Raw genomic sequence first — 17,761 nt, 5'->3', positions numbered from 1 at the left:
CCCAGGAACAAGCATTCCAGTGGCTCCAGGAGGGGTCGGCATGGGCTGTGGACATGGCAGGCAGGCTTCACCTGAACTTAGGGATGCCCTGGGCCTTGGCGGCTACGTGGTGGAAACCTGTTCTGAAGGCAAGCCTTGGCTTATCCCATGTTCCAGACTTCTAGGGGACCAGCTCCCCCTCTGTTTCTTGAACTCAAAGTGGTCAGTGACCCTGGTGGGCAATGTCCCCAAAGTCCCATCTCAGGATAGGCATGTGGTCAGGCTCTGAACCAGCAATGGAGGGTGGGCAAGTAGGACCCCAGCTGCTCCATCACCATGACGGCCTGGGTGTGTTTGTGTGACCTCATTCTCTTGAGGTGGGTATGGGATATCTGGCAGGGACTAGTGGGCAGAAATCAAGCCCAGTGTATACTCACATGCACTGACCCCTATGCAGAAGGGGATTAGGTCCTGGGGGCCATAGATGGTGGTTGCTGGGCCTGTGTGCTCAGGGCAGCCTCTCCAGAGGCACAGATGGGGTTTCTGAACAGGACCTGGGGAGACGGGCAGGTGCTCACAATGCTGCTTCCCCCAACTGGCAACCAGTGAGGAAAACGCCCGAGTGGAGGTCGGACCTGCCCAGTCTGGAGGCCTGATGCTCTCTGGAAAGGTGGCTAATGCGTACTGTCTGTGTCTCCCTGTCCCCCTCTCCAAAACTTCAGGGCAAAAATAACCCAAGATTGTCAGGATGAGACTGGTGAGGGTGGCACCTTTGGGAATAGGCCCTTTAGCCTGGCAGAGTCTCCTCCCCAGGCTTCTCGGGGAGCCTGGACTTCAAAGCCTGCTTTGGGGAAGCTGTCAAATAAGAGATGTGTGTGTGTGAGCTGGGGCCGGGCAGCATGCACGGACAGTGCTCTTCTACCTGGCTCTTGTAGAACTTGTCCATGGCCTGTGTGATGGTCTCTTGGTAATTCCCACCCCCACCCCCATCACGCAGATAAGATGAAGCCAGCATAGCCTGGGGGTGGGCCGAGGTATAGGTTCTACCCCAGGTCCCCTGGACATACCCACCTGCCTTTGACGTGTCGGGGAAACAGGTGAGGCCCCTTTTTGTTCTCTGAATGTTGGCAATGGTCTATTGCAGCCAAACGGGAACAGGCAGGCAGGAGAGTGCCTCATCTCGAAAGAAGTGGCTCCTGGGAGCGGGGAGAGGTCCCTCATACTCCCCCAACCTGTTCTCGGAGCAGGAAAAGGAGCTTCTGTGACAACCCAGCTCAGTGGCTCTCACTGTCTGAGGGGTGTCCTTGCCCAACCCAGGTGCACACCCGTCTGAGATGGCCTTGCATGGACCTGGTTGGGAAGGTTCAGCTGCAGCAACCACTGGAACCTGCCTACACCTAGTGTCTCCACTCACGTGTGGGGCTAGATGCTCCCCCCTCCTGTAGTGGTACAGCCAGAGTGGCAGAGGGGGCAAGTCACTGCTGCAGTTCCCACCTGGGTCTGAGTGAGGGTCAGGCTTAGTGCCCATGTGTTTTCCAATTACCTGGTTCCATCTGGGTGCTTCATGGACAGGATTGTGCTTTTCCAGGCCTCTTTTCCATATGCCAGCTACAGGCCCAGGTTTCCCAAGTTTCTGGAGCCCCTCTTCCAGCCTGGCAAGCATGACATGTTGTAGGGGAAGGACATCAAGCCTACAGGCAGCAGAACCTGTCTGGGTATGTTCTCTACCCCTGGAGGCCCCTGGTTGTTTACCTTTTTGGGTGAGAGTCAGCTTAGGTTCTCAACATTCTTGTAGGACTTCAGAACTGTACGGACAGGGGCCCAGGAGGGAGCAGGGGCTGGGACTGGCAGCTAACCAGTGTAGTGGGGGTTGTAGGGCTCAGTCTGGTCTTGCAGGAAATTCAGGGAGGCTTGGATTTGCTGAAGCTCTAGACAAGCTTGGGCTTGGATATGGAAACAACATGGAGCTGGGGCTCTATGCATGCTGGAGTCTGAGTATTTGCACCCTGGTGCACCCACAGGTGTTCCCCACCTGGAGCACAGCTGTGGATAGAAGCTGGGAGAGCTGTGAAGGGAAGAGGAGGAGGCGGGAGTCTCAGGGCAGCCCCAGCAGCCAGGCAGGGCCTCTGAAAGTGAGAGGCAGATCCAGCCTGTTGGCCACTTAGCAGCTGCTTGGCCAGCTGCAGATCACCTGACCTCTGCTCACCAGTAAAGGGGGGTTGCAGAAGCAGTTTCCTTCTGGGACTTCTGAATCTCGAGGGGGCAGCACGCACCACGTGCTGAGAAAGCACCCAACTCAGGCAAGCTTCTCCAAGAGCACCTCATCAGATTAACAGCCAACCTGTACAGGACACCATCGAACCTCCCCATCCCTCATTCCAACCGAAGAAACCAACCTGTACAGGACACCATCGAATCCCCCCATTCCTCATTCCAACCAAAGAAATCAACCTGTACAGGACACCATCAAATCTCCCCATCCCTCATTCCAACCAAAGAAAAGGGAGTCTGTGTCCTAGGGGAGTGAGCACAGGCCTATCTATGCAGTGGGCACACGGCCCGGGTTGGGGAAAGGCCCTTGGATACATGCTGGTTTCACCAGGGTCTGTGGGTTGGGTTTGGCCTGGACCCCTGGACTCCAGGAGGCCGGTAGCCCCTTGCATGGGACAGGACTGGGAGGTGGGTGGGAGGGCTGAGCTTTGAGGGAAGCTATTATTTGGCCTCATGGGAAGTGGTGCAGTGGTTGGTGGCTCAGTTTTGCTGGACCTGGGTGATCACCCAAGGAGTGAAAATTGCCTTTTTATGAGAAATTGCCAAAATTGATGCAAGCTTATCAGTTGAAAAGGTGAGTAATGCTGACAGGCGGCTTCACCTGCCCCTTCCCCACAAGTAACTGGTGTTCAGAGGTGGATTTGGTTCCTTCCCAGCCTTTCCCCTTTGCATGTAGCTGTGTGCACGTACTTTTGTGTGTACACACACGTTCCCTGGAGGGGTTACTTTTATTTTTGTTTTTGGGGGGATAACTAGTGAGGCAGCCTGACACTTGCTTATCTTTTCTTTTAAGTGTGGAGTCCTCTATGGAGTGGGCATCGGGGACATACTAGCTGGCCTCTGCCAGCTGTTTGGCTGCCCCAGTTTCCGCTCTTCACAGACATGCTGGCCACCTGGTGTGACATTCAGTGGCCTTGTTTGCAGCTAGTATGATGAGACAAGTGGATCAGGTACGTTATAAAACTGAGACAGCACACAACATGCAGAGGGAAAGGAATAATGACCGTGTGTGTACTGCTCTGCTAAAGTCCACATCACATGACTGAGATGACAAACATTTTTTCACCTAACATTTGGGCCCTGAGAAAGGGCATTTATGTTTTACTTTTATTTATTACAGAGTTAGAATAAATACTGCCAGGCTTTCTTTTCTATTTTCCCCAACTCCCACTTTACCCCTCAAGTTTACCTACCTCAGAGAGAAAGCAGAGCTCGCCTGGTTAATGAGAGCCTGAAATGATTTGAGCCAGGTCACTGTGTAAAGGTCATACTGCTTCTGTCTCCTTGTACATCACTTGCTCAGCTCAGATATTTCATAGCTCCCTGTACACAGGTAGCTGTGTTACACTCCTAGCCTGCTTTCTTGGCTTGATACATGCCTGAGAGCATGTGGGAGCACTTAAGGTCTAGGGTCATGGGAGGACTGTTCTGCCCATGCCAGTTCATCTCTCCAGCTCAGCCTGCATGAGTGCCTTCCTCCATCTGATTCCAGAGTAGGGGATGGGAGGTCTCACACTGACCTCCAGCTCAGCCTGCATGAGTGCCTTCCTCCATCTGATTCCAGAGTAGGGGATGGGAGGTCTCACACTGACCTCCAGCTCAGCCTGCATGCATGCCTTCCTCCATCTGATTCCAGAGCAGGGGGTGGGAGGTCTCACACTGACCTCCAGCTCAGCCTGCATGTGTGCCTTCCTCCATCTGATTCCAGAATAGGGGATGGGAGGTCTCACATTGACTTCGAGTTTATGTGACTTTTTCCACCTCTGCTTTCCCAGACAGCCTCTGCTGTGGGACTTGTAAGGAGATTTGTGAAGTCAGTATCTACTTTCCTTGTGTGGGTGTTTTATAAATTAGAGTCCTGGAAGGGAATAAATGTTAGAGGTACTCCAAACCCCTAACATCTAAACATCTAAGCCTGGTCCTTTTTTGGTGGTAAAATATATACAACATAAAACTTACCATTTTAACCATGTTTTAAATATACAGTTGAGTGGCATCTAATATAATGTGTTGTACAACCATCTCCTTTATCCATATCTACAACTTCTTTATCATCCTAAACTGAAACACCATCCCCATAAATAAGTGTTTGAATATAAGACTGATGCATTTGACTCCATAAAAATTAAAACTTTATAGGCGAGAAAATGCCTCAAAGTCAAAAGTCAACAGACTGGGGAAATAGGTCTGCAACATACATGACAGACAAAAAGCTAATTTAGGTTTTGTGTGTGTGTGTGTGTGTATATGTATATATGTGTATATGTATATGTGTATATATGTGTACATGTGTATATATGTATGTATGTGTATATATATGTGTGTGTGTGTGTATATATATAGCTATCCTAAATTATTAAAAGACCAGCAGCCAAATTGAAAAATGGACAAGGGATGTAAAGAAACAGTTCAAAGAAACATGTAGATTTTTAAATATTTGGTAATTTTTTTACTGTGGTAAAATATGTACAACAGAAAATTTAAGTACATTAAGTAGAAATATGTTGTTGTGCAACTATCACCACTATCCATTCCAAACCTGTGTTATTATCCCAAAGTGAAACTCTGCATCCACAGAACAATAGCTCCCTGTTCCCTTTCCCCAGTCCCCTGGAAACCACATCCTACTCTCTGTGTCTATGAATTTAACTGCTCTAGGTATGTTATAAAAGTGGAAAGCATAGAGTATTTTCATTTTTTGGTTTTAATCTTTTCAAGGTTTATGTTGTAGCATGTATTAGAATGCCTTTCCTTTTTAAGGCTGAATAATATATCATTGTGTGTATTGATCATATTTGCTTATCCATTCATCTGTAGATGGACATTTGGGCTTTTCTACTCTTTGGCTCTTGTGAATGCTGCTATAAACATGGGTGTGCAAATTCCCACTTTCGGTTTCTTGGGGTATATACCCAGATGTGGAGTTACTGGATCATATGGTGATTACTGTTTTCCACAGTGGCTGTGCCACCTTACTTTCCCACCAGCAGTGTGCAGGAGTCCTGACTTCTCCACATCCAGCATTTGCTGTTTTCTGGGGCTTTGTTGTTTTGGTTTGCTGGTGGTGGTTTTTCTTGATGGCAGGTACACTTATATGTGTCAGTTGGTATGCATTGTGGTTTGGATTTACATTTTTCTCATGATTAGTGATGCTGAGCACCTTATACTGTGCTTACTGGTCATTTGTATATCCTCTTTAAAGAAATGTATATTTTAAAACCTTTGCTCATCTTTAAATTTGATTGTTGTTGTTGCTTCTGAGGTCTTTATATAGCCTGGATATTAATTACTTATCAAATATATAATGTGTGAATATTTTCTTTCCCTCTGTGAATTTATTTTCAATATATTGATTGTATCTTCAGATACATAAAACCTTTTCACTTTAATGAAGTTCTTTTTATGTATTTTTGTTGTTGTTGTTGTCTGTGCTTTCACTGTCATATCCAAGAAATTACTGTTAGGTTCTGTGTTATGAAACATTTTTCCTACATTTTCTTCTAAGGGTTTTATAGTTTTAGCTCTTACAATTAGATGTTTGGTCCATTTTAAATTAAGTTTTTTATATGGTGTAAAGTAAGGGTACAACTTTATTGTTTTCCATGTAAATACTCATTTTTAACACCATTAAAAAATATACTGTCGTTTCCCCATTGAATAGTTTTGACTCCCTTGTTAAAAATCATGACCATACTTTTTGGTTCTTTTTTTGTATTGCATTGGTCTTTATGTCTGTCTCTATGCCGGTACAACATCGTTTTGGGCACTGAAGCATTACAGTAAGTTTGAGACCAGGAGGTGTTAGTCCTCTAACTTTGTTAGTTTTTAAGATTGATTTGGCTGCTTGGGGTTTTTTGAGATTTCATCTGAATTTTAGAATAGGTTTTTCTATTTTTGCAAATATTGGAATTTTTATAGTGATTTTATTGAATCTGTAGATGACTATAGATAACAATGGCATCTTGACAAGGTTTTGTCTTCCATTCCATAAACACATGATGTCTTTTCATTTGTGTCATCTTTAATACTTTTTTGCAATGTTTATAGTTTTTGCTGTACAGGTTTTTCATTTCCTTGGTTAAGTTGGTTTCTAAGTATTTTATTCTGATGCTATCATAAATAATATTGTTGTCTTGATTTCTTCTTCAGATAGTTTATTGTAGAAATACAACTGATATTCATGTGTTGATTTTGTATCCTGCAGTTTTGCTGAATGTTATTTATTGCATCTGATAGTTTATCTCACAGAAACTAGAAGATTTTTAATATATAAGATTATATAATCTGTGAACAGAAAATTTTACTTTTTTAAAAATTGGAACATCTTTTATTATTTCACTTGCCTTATTGTTTTAACTAACTAGAACCTTCAGTACTATATTAAATAGAAGTAGTAAAAGCAGATATCCTTGTTTTTGTTTTTAGGATAAAAGTTTTCAGTCTTTCGTTATAATGTTAGCTGTGTTAGCTGGGTGTTTTTAAAAATATAACATTATGTTAAGGTGTTTTATTCCTTTTTATAGTTTATTAAGTATATTTTATCATGAATGTGGGTTAAATTTTGACAAATGCTTTTTCTTTGATTAAGATGATCACATGAGGGTTTTTTCTTCTTTATGTTAATGTGATATTACACTGATTCTCACGTGTTGGAACATACTTTTATTTCAGGAGTCAATTATATTCATTCATAGTGTATAATCCTTTTAAAGTACCACTAAATTTGAATTGTTGGTATTTTGTTGAGGATTTTTGCATCAGCATTTGTAAGGGATGTTTGTAGTTTTCTTATGGTGCCTTTGTCTAGCTTGGTGTCAGGGTAATACTAGCTTAATACAATAAGTTAGAAAATATTAACTCCTCTTCAACGTTTTGAAAAAGTTTGAGAAAAACTGTTGTTAATTTTGCTTTAAACGTTGGGTAGAATTCAACAGTGAAGGCCTCTGGTCTAGGCTTTTCTTTGTTGCTGAGTTTTTGATTACTGATGCCATCTTCTTGCTGAATCTCCTTGCTGAATCTCTTTGCTGAGTAGGTTTATTCAACTTTTCTGATTCAGTCTTAGTAGGTTTTTTGTTTCTAGGAATTTGTTCATTTTATTTAGGTTATTCAATTTTATTTGTTGTAAGTTTTTATTTCAGAATTAAATGTATGTATTAACATTTGTTATGTTCTCATAAACTTTGTAATACATGGAGATTTGTGGTCCACATGAAAGCCAAAAGAGGCTTTCATTTGTAAGCCTGTACATGAAAATTATTTTGAAGCATTTAACATTCTGTTTTAATATTCCAAAAGTCTAAATGAAATTGAGATTTTGGGCCGGGCGCGGTGGCTCAAGCCTGTAATCCGAACACTTTGGGAGGCCGAGGCGGGCGGATCACGAGGTCAGGAGATCAAGACCATCCTGGCTAACATGGTGAAACCTCATCTCTACTAAAAATACAAAAAACTAGCCAGGCGTGGTGGCGCTGCCTGTAGTCCCAGCTACTCGGGGGGCTGAGGCAGGAGAATGGCGTAAACCCGGGAGGCGGAGCTTGCAGTGAGCTGAGATCCGGCCACTGCACTCCAGCCTGGGCGACAGAGTGAGACTCCGTCTAAAAAAAAAAAAAAGAAAAAAAGAAATTGAGATTTTGGTTTCTGAGATGAAATCATGGCAGGTGATTGAGAAATGCTTAAAAATTAACCAAAACTTAAAATTAAGCTAAAGTTTACCTTCAAGATTCAACCTGAATGAGTCGCCTGTATTGCTGGTAATAAAAAGTGTTTAATGGTATAAAAGCAAACTTTAGAGAATGTTTTTTTTCCCCAGTTGACATCTAAATTGAAAGCTGTGAATTTTTTTTTTTTTTTTTTTTTGAGACGGAGTCTCGGTCTGTCGCCCAGGCTGGAGTGCAGTGGCCGGATCTCAGCTCACTGCAAGCTCCGCCTCCCGGGTTCACGCCATTCTCCTGCCTCAGACTCCCGAATAGCTGGGACTACAGGTGCCCGCCACCACGCCCGGTTAATTTTTTTTTAGTAGAGACGGGGTTTCACCGTGTTAGCCAGGATGGTCTCCATTTCCTGACCTCATGATCCTCCCTCCTTGGCCTCCCAAAGTACCCGGCTGAAAACTGAAAAAATTTTATGGCCTTGTGCACTTTTTACTTTAGAATTCCAACTTTCTCTAGTCAAATTTTTTCCAAACAGATTCCTGTGTATTTGAAAGACAAATGATTTTTTTAGTTGAGATGCTTAAGCAGTTTTTAAGAAGTTAAAGCTGTTGTGCCTATTCTTGCTTTGAATAGTTTATTTAATATAACTACATTTTAAGAGTTTGATTGTTAAGTTCCTCTAAACTTTGGTTAAGAAGCAGAAAGCATTACATGAGATTTTTGACATACGCTTTCAAGGAATCTTAAAAATGTTAAAGGTAGGCCGGGCGCAGTGTCTCAAGCCTGTAATCCCAGCACTTTGGGAGGCCGAGACGGGTGGATCACGAGGTCAGGAGATCGAGACCATCCTGGCTAACATGGTGAAACCCCGTCTCTACTAAAAAATACAAAACACTAGCCAGGGAGGTGGCGGGCGCCTGTAGTCCCAGCTACTACGGAGGCTGAGGCAGGAGAATGGCATAAACTCGGGAGGCAGGGCTTGCAGTGAGCTGAGATCTGGCCACTGCACTCCAGCCCAGGTGACAGAGGGAGACTCCGTCTCAAAAAAAAAAAAAAAAAAAAGCTAAAGGTAGAACTATTTAATTTAACATAAAATTGAATCTTTAATTATGTGTTTGCATAATTTGAAAAACCGTGTCTCACAGCTTTTTTAATGCCCAAGTATGATACATATTTTCCCTTAGTAAGACGAGGATAATAATTGTAGTTACCATGGGCTAACTATATGCCACATGACATGCTAAATTCTTTATGTATATTTTCTTCTAATCTTCAGAATTGTCTAATAAGTTTGGCAGTTTTATTGTCTCCATTTTTATAACCATTATTCTTGATTCATTAGAGTCTCATTATTTTTCTGTGCTTGATTCTTTATGTTTTTTCATGTGTTTTTATTTCTAATAATAAACATGTAGAAATTTGAAATTAGAAAACTGAGATTTAAAGGTGGAATGAATTGTCCATGGGACACCCAGCTGTAAGATGCAGAGCCAGGATTAAAACTGGCATCCGTCTGATTCTAAAACCTGTGATGGTAACTGCTATAATTGCAGAAAAACTTCCTTGATCATTCTACATGAATTAATTTATCTGTCTCTTCTCTCATACTTCATTTTTGTTCTTAGTACTCATTGCGACTTGACGTGCATGTGTAAATTTTTTTTATAGAGATGGGGTCTCACTTTGATAATCATACATGTGTATTTTTAATTTGCTATCTTTCTCTCTTGCTTTTTCATTCACTGTTCTCCTAAAACAATTCCAGGCATTTGTATGTGGTTTGTAGGTATTGGTTAATACTTAAATGAATGAATGTAATTAGTATATTCTGTACAGCGTCAGTGCATGTGTTATTCAAGATGTTATAGACTTTGTGTTTTTCTCTTTATATTTTTCTTTCTATATTGCAGTAGTCCCCAGTCTTTTTGGCACCAGGGACTAGTTTCATGGAAGACAACTTATCCATGGACTGGGCAGCGGGATGGTTTCAGGATGATTCAAGTACATTACATTTATTTCATATTGTATTATATTGCATTATAATATATAATGAAATAATTACATAACTCACCATAATGTAGAATCAGTGGGAGCCCTGAGCTTGTTTTCCTGCAACTAGTCAGTTCCATCAGGGGGTGATGGGAGACAGTGGCACCCAAAATGCGGTGCTTATGTCCAGTCTACTTCGTAATCTTGTTTTGATTGCTGTCACTGCAAAAAAAAACAAAAAACAAAAAACAAAACAAAAAAAAAACCCAAAAAACCCTGCTTCACAAAGACAGGATTTTGGAAATGGAAGCAGGAGTTTCAGTGATACTATTGACAAAGAAATGTCAGTGCTCTTGTGGAGAACAGCAATGGCTTCACTATCCTTACATTTTACATAACATTTTCTATTATTGGTCCTTCTCCGTGTTCTTATTTTTTTTTCTGATCTTTCTCCTTTTAAATGGTACATATAATCATGTTATGTTATTTCTAAATTTTTTAATGCTTTTCAATGCCTGCAGGTCTTTACTGAATATCTCTATAATCATTTAACTCCAATTCTATTTTAATAGCTAAGCTGCCTATCTGGTATTTCCGTTGGTTATTATACCTATCACAAATTGATAAATCTGAAATTCGGTTCTATAGATAATTTTCTTGTAATAGTTTAAAAATATGTGCGAAAATTATTTGAAACTCTTCAAGAAGTATAAGGATCTTCAAAAAGTTCATGGAAAATGCACATGGAAAAAACTATGCATAGATTACAAAAATATTTTGCACCTAAATAAACTTGTGCTAACTTGTTATAACATGTCTGAACAGGATCTAATTTGAGGAATTATAATAAGGAAACTAAGACAGCAATTTGAACAGAGATCCTATTAGAGCAACATGAATCCTGCTAAAATTAAAGCAAGAATAAACATCAAATTTATGGTAATTTTGGGTGAAAGAATAGTAAAATCACTGATTCTTTAAAACAATTTATGAGGACAGTGTCCCCCAACATTCACAAGTTTCCAGATGAATAACTCATTTTAAGAAGCGATAAGATGTTGAAGATAAAGCCTGCAGTGGCAGACAATTCACATTAATTCACCAGAAAAGAAATTAATCTTGTTCATGCCCTGCTTTAGGAATGACAACAGTATAAACAACAGTCAACACCATAGCCATCTCAGTTGGTTAAATTTACACAATTTTGAAAATTTTTCCACTCAGTAGATCTGAAAACTCTTGTTTCTAGATCAGCAGCAGACAAGAGCAGAGCTTTCAACTGGAATTGTACATAAGTGTAATCAAGATCCTGAAGCATTTCTTCAAATAATTGTGTGAGGAAGTCAAACACAGCTGTTCCAATGAAATTTTCAAGACAAAACACAATTAAAACAATGGCTACCAAGAGGTGAAAGTGGTCCAGTCTCCGCAAAAGGTGACTGGTCTGGAACAAGGCTCATAGTAACAGTGTCTTAGGATGCTCAAGGCATTTTGCTTGTTGGCTTTCTAGAGGGCCAAAAACAAAAAACCCAATAACACATGCTATTATGAGAGTATTTGGGGAAAGTTAGCCAAATCTTTAGAAGGAAAATTTCCAGAAAATTTCACCAGAGAATTCTTCTCCACCATAACGACGTTCCTCTTCATTCCCCTCATTTAAAAAAAAAGACAATTTTGCCAGGGTTTCCATGGAAAATTATTAGGCATCCACCTTTTATTCCTGATTTGGCTCCCACTAACTTCTTTTTCTTTTCTGATTTTAAAAACCTTTAAAGGAGACCCATTTTTCTTCAGTTAATAATATAAAAAAGACTGTCTTGACAAGGATAAATTTCCAGGACTTTACTTTTTGTAGGGATAGACTAAAGGCTGGTATTATTGCTTATAAAAGTGTCTTGAACTTCATGAAGCTTATGTTGAGAAATAAGGCTTATATATTTTATTTTTGTGTTTTACTTTCATTTTTTCACAAACTTATTGAAGTCCTTTCATAGACCCTAATTCTCTTCTTGAAGGTATATCAAGCTGAAAAGTCCTTTCTGGTGAATGGAATGTGATGGAAGTGACCATGTGTGACTTCTGAGTCTAGGTCATAAAAGATTTTGCCACTTATGCTTTGTTTTTTCCTAAGCCACTCACTCTGGAAGAAACCAGCAACTATTTGGTGAGAACAATCAAGCAGCCCTACAAAAATATCTATGTGGAGAGAACCTGAGGCCTCAATTACAAACCCCACCAACTTGCAGGCCATGAATGTTAGCAAACTTGAAGGTGGATCTTCTAGTTTCGGTCAAGCCTTGGATGACAGCCCCAATTGAAATCTGACTGTAACCACATGAGATGTCCTGAGGCACAACCACCGTGATAAATTGTTCTTGAATTTCTCATATACAGAAACTCAATTAGGTAATAAATATTGTGATTTTATGCCACAAAGTTTTGGGGTTACATGTTATGAAACAATAGATAGAAATTTCACTCTTTCAACATCCATTTTATTTTTTATACAATCATGCATTTTTAATGATGGGGATATATCTTGAGAAATGCACCATTGTGTAATGTGATTGTTGTGTGAACTTCATAGAATGTACTTACCCAAACCTAGGTGGTATAGCCTATCGCAGACCTAGACCTATATGGTATAGCCTATTGCTCCTAAACTACAAACCTGTACAGCATCTTACCATGCTGAATGCTGTAGGCAATTGTAACACAATGGTCAGCATTTGTGTATATAAACAGAAAAGGTACAGTAAACATATGGTATAAAAGATTTTAAAATAGTACACTTGAATAGGACACTTACCCCAGGTGGTCTACTAATTTTCATGGTGACATGAAGACTCCACTGAAATATATTCTGCACTCTCCCCTGCCATAGGTGGCAGCCTTGACTATGTGCACCGCGCATGAAGGTCGCCTTTGCCTTGCTTTTCCTGACTTGTCAAGTGCATGATGATGTGGTAAGTCAGCACAAGAGCTGAACTCTGTTCTCTTTCTATCGAGTTCTGCAGCTATTTATTCTGAGTTTGGTACCTAGACTTTGTAGACCCCATTTCGTTGACATTCCTGGTAGAATCAGGCCATCTTCATCCCACTGTGCTATCCTTGTGTTACTGTTATGTGTTATAATGCCTAAAGTTTTTTTTAATAAGAATCTGAGGGTAGACCATAGGCATAGGACCTTTGTGCCTATTGTTTGAGCCAACCTCACAGAGAGGACGGTTAGTGGTTTTCCGTCGATCAGCATCAATTTGGATAAGTGTTGCTGTCAGTTACTGTGAAACTGGTTACATTCTCCTTTCACTTTTTTATCTTTAGAAAACATCTTTAATCCATAGAGCATGTTTTCTCTGGTATTATATCCACTAGGGTCATAGGCTTTTTTCTGCTTTAAGATATGGCCAACCATTGCATTAGGGCTGAGATATTAGGTGCACAGGATACACACAAACTGTACTCTAAATACTCTTCATTTTAGGATAAAACTATTGGTACATATATAATTTAATTACAATTCTTACAGTTATTTCTCTGAATAGCATTACTTCATCAAGGATTATTTGAACCTTTAATGGCCACATTCATTAATGTTAACTAGAGAAACATGGTTCCTTTGAGAGGCACTTTAGAAAAACAAAGATTCCTCAGGTCAAATGGACAGTATTTTTAGTTGGTAGGAAGAAGACTCTACATACAATTCTAAATAAAACATTGCTCCACTAAAATATTCTGTGGCTGAAGATGGCTAAAGATGAAAAAAATTACAATCAGAGCAACAAAAACTAGACATATGTTTTAGTAAATCCTTCCCCTCCTTGTCCTTCAGTTTCCTCCTGGCGTGCAGCTCTCCCTCTTGCCCCTTATGATTCTGACCTCTCTTCTTTTGCCCCACCATTGACTTCTCCTTCTTGCTTCTTGTTCTGAAATTATTTTCCCAACTGTCATAAATTTCCAAATTGTTTGTTTCATCTAAAGATCCACCTTTACCATAAGCCAGATGTGTAAGCAACTGCAGAATTTAAATCTAGTGCATGAGTTCAGAGTTGTACATGAACTAACAAGTTATGATTAACAATTTTTGAAAATTAAAGAGAGTCAAATATTCATCAAATAATTTAGAATTATTTAGGGCACGTATGGCACAGGGTTACTTGACATATCAACTTGTAAAACTGTTAATTGGAACATCAGATGCTAAATCCTGGATGAGAAATGTGATTGGCCCGACCTTGTAGAAAACTTGTAGAATTCCTCTTTCTAAAATAAATATCAGGGTCAAAATCATTCATAAAAAGAATAAAACTATTAAACTATAGAAAAATTTGGAGATAGACTATAAAATTTATTGTCACAACTCAGAGTTAAATAAAACAGGTTTTCATTAAAAATCAAATGTAAAAGTTATAAAACTTAAAATCTTAATAGGGATCATTATAAAAGCTATCACAAATACTCAATAGGAAACTTCAGAAATTATAATTATTTTGCCATTTATGTTTTATTATCAACTATGATTGTGTTTTTTTTTTTTTTTTTTTTTTTTGAGATGGAGTCTGGCTCTGTCGTCCAGGCTGGAGTGCAGTGGCCAGATCTCAGCTCACTGCAAGCTCCGCCTCCCGGGTTTACACCATTCTCCTGCCTCAGCCTCCCGAGTAGCTGGGACTACAGGCACCCGCCACCTCGTCTGGCTAGTTTTTTGTATTTTTCAGTAGAGATGGGGTTTCACCATGTTAGCCAGGATGGTCTCGATCTCCTGACCTTGTGATTCGCCCGTCTCGGCCTCCCAAAGTGCTGGGATTACAGGCTTGAGCCACCACGCCCAGCCTCTAATTGTGTTTTTTAAAAGAAATAAATATGTCATTATGAGGTGATCAGAAGCAGACAAGGATGTTAGACATTTTTTCATCTATTCACTCAGCAACGCTGCCACAGAACTAAACCTGTGCCAAGGGCCCTGGTGGGCCCAGCATGTGGTGCTGAGAAGTGACAGAGTGGCCCTTTCCCCCACTCAAGGAGCCCACAGTCTGAGGATATATGGACAAAAACACTAAAGCAAGTGCATGTAAAAGAAGAGTAAATGCTATAATTAAAATAAAGTAGGATGTCGGGAGGGAGGGTGGGGGACCATAGCATTCGAGGGACCCAAATACCTCATTGAGGTGACATTTATGCCATGACCAGGATGACAACAGAGGGCCAGCCCTGTACAAGTCTGGGAACAGTGTGTCGGGGAGATGCCACTCCTGGTGGAGATATGCAGGCAGAAGTGACTTTGGCAGAGGATGCGAGAAAGAGACTGGTGGATCTAGAGGGAGCCTGAGGAAGAGAAAAGGAGAGGGAAGGAGGACTCTGGGGCCTGGAAGAAGATAGTGATCTGCTTCTCTCAGACAACATTGTCCCCAAACTCAGCACCTTTAACAACAAATCCCTACTATCCCATGGTTTATGTGGACCTGAATCTGGACACAGCTTCACTGGCTGCCTGCACCTGGGGCTCCATGAGGCCAAGGCTGTGTTCTCAGCTGAAGCTGGGCTGTGGGAGGATTGGCTTCCAAGCACACTCATGTGGGTACTGGTCGGATTCAGTGTAGATGACAGCCTGAGTGTCTCCCGGGGTCTGGGCACTCCCTCATTCTCTGTTGTGTAGGCCACCGCATAGAGCAGCTCATAACACTGGAGCTTGCTTTCTGAAGTTGAGGAATGCAGTAGAAAGACAGGGAGAGAAATACATATGGACAGGGAAAAAGAAAGACACAGGCAGAAAATGAGGGAGAAAACACTGGACAGAGGAAGTAAAAGAGATGAGAGAAATCGAGAGAGAGACAGGTAGAGTTGACATGCAGGGATAATGAGCAGTCAGTAGCCCAGCAGGGCCTTTGGATGGGTTTTATGGAAGAAAGCAAGGGGCCGAGAGGATGAAACTTTGAAAAAGTGATCTTACTTCCTTGGTGACAGACCCCAACAGAACTTAGAACTCTGGTACCCAAGCACCCACGTCCTAGAGACAGCCCTGCATCTAGGTCATTTGGTGGGAAATGCTTAAGAGAGCACAATGTGCTCCTGCTAGATCCCAACTCTTTCAGGCTCTTGCTTCAGGAAGGTCTAAAGTGTAACCCTTTTCTGAGATGCTGACATTGGCTTATTCCTCACCCCAGATGTCTCTGGAGATTTTGTAGGGATCACCCAGAGGTAACATGTGAGCCTAGGGCAGGCCCCTCCAGCCTAGGTCTTACCAGTGCTGTCATTTCTTTTTACATTAGAATGTAAAGAAAAATCAGAAATTTAAAATAGGAACAATTGACCAAAACTACATTTTTGTTATATTCCCTAAGGTTCTGTATTGGTGGTGCTGGTGGTGCTGGTGGTGTTTTGTTTCAGACAGGACCTCACTCTCACTCAGGCTGGAGTTCAGGAGTGCAATCATAATTCATTGTAGCCTAGATCTCCTGAGCTCAAGCAATACTCTCACCTCAGCCTCCCAAGTAGCTGAGAGACTATAGGTGCACACCACCACGCCTGGCTAATATATATTTTGTATTTTTAGCAGAGATGAGGTCTCAGTATGTAGCCCAGGTCTGTCTTGAACTCCTGAACTCAAGCAACCTCAATGTTTGATACATAGCTTTGCTAGGTGTAGGATTCTTACTTGACAGGTTTTTTTTTTTTTTTTTTCTGTGAGCACTGGCCAAGGAAAGTTTAAAAAGAATAAATAGAGAAACTTCAAATAAGGCAATTAAATGAACAAATAAAGAGCTGAGAAACAACAAAGATTGAGTATTGAGGTTGTACTTATGGCAGCTAATGATGGAATGGATCCAGTCAGAGAGTTCAGGCAGAATTGTATTTGCAGAGAGTAGAAGTCTGAGGGTGAGGGTGTCCTAAAGGAGGCCAACTGGAAGACTTGTCTGTTATAGAATCAAAGACAAAGCATGGGAACACACCACGCCAAACCCAAACAGGCTGAGCTGGTGCTCTATGCTAAGATATATAGGTTTGTGGGAAGAAAAGCTACCATTATAACATCAAGTTTCTTTTTTTTTTTTATTAAAAGTATCATAAACGTGGCAGTTATAATCAGGATTAAGGTTAACGTTTAAGTTAGAATTCAGGTTTGGTTGGTGGGTGTCACAAAGCAAAAAGTGTCTCTGTTGCCAAGAAGTAGATGTTCTAGTTTGTGAAATAAAATATCCCATGACTAGAGACAGTAGAGGAGAAAAAGGGATGGGATGGCAAACACAGGTTCCTGGAAATTTATGTCAAAATAAGGTATATAAAGAAGGACAGTGTGCATCTCAGCCATCAGTGCTGCCTGCAATGGAGGTGTTTTTTTTTTCTGCCCTTGATAAATATACCAGGCCTACTATGTGGGAGGTGAAAAGCAGCCTGCATTCTGCTTCCCACACCAGATGCCTTGACTTGGGGCTCTTTTCCCAGGGAGAAAAAGCACATCTTTTTAAGTAATTTTGGAGCATGAGGTATCTTCCAAATTCCAACAAAGTAGCTTATATTTCTAGGTGACCCTGAGACCACTGAAGAAGAAATAAATGAAGGCCTTGAAACTTTCTTGAACTTGTAGGAATCCATGAGAAAATCTGACATTATGTTCTCTTCTCTTGGAAGTTAGAAATATCATTTAACTTCTGTTTTGCTGACAAGAAATGTGGTCCTGAGCAAGGCTACCTGGGACAATGACCTCACACATGGAAAAGGTTGGAGCCCATCTGTTTCCAATCTGCTGTTTTCCAAAAATTAGGGAAGTTCAATTTTCCCTTTGATAATTCTCTGTTTCTAACAATCCCAATGCCAGGGCTGTCCTGTTTCTACAAGTGACAATGACAAATATAAGCCTGAAGGAAGATGAGCTG

The 17,761-nt window shown here is 41.0% G+C and overlaps 1 long non-coding RNA gene across 1 annotated transcript in view; it reads left to right on the top strand.

Moving 5' to 3' along the window:
* The first annotated feature begins 72 nt into the window (after positions 1-72).
* LOC123575493 (uncharacterized) overlaps positions 73-17,761 on the top strand; it is a 41,594-nt gene continuing 23,905 nt past the window's right edge. Inside the window, exons 1-5 of the long non-coding RNA XR_010577737.2 lie at positions 73-2,824; positions 3,044-3,200; positions 9,812-9,902; positions 12,022-12,296; positions 12,775-12,856. This is a non-coding gene — a long non-coding RNA (uncharacterized lncRNA). The remainder of the gene's footprint in view (positions 2,825-3,043; positions 3,201-9,811; positions 9,903-12,021; positions 12,297-12,774; positions 12,857-17,761) is intronic.

This window comes from Macaca fascicularis, chromosome 9 (assembly GCF_037993035.2).
Source record: "Macaca fascicularis isolate 582-1 chromosome 9, T2T-MFA8v1.1".
In the NCBI taxonomy this organism is placed as follows: Eukaryota; Metazoa; Chordata; class Mammalia; order Primates; family Cercopithecidae; genus Macaca; species Macaca fascicularis.
This window is presented reverse-complemented; position numbering and strand designations above follow the sequence as displayed.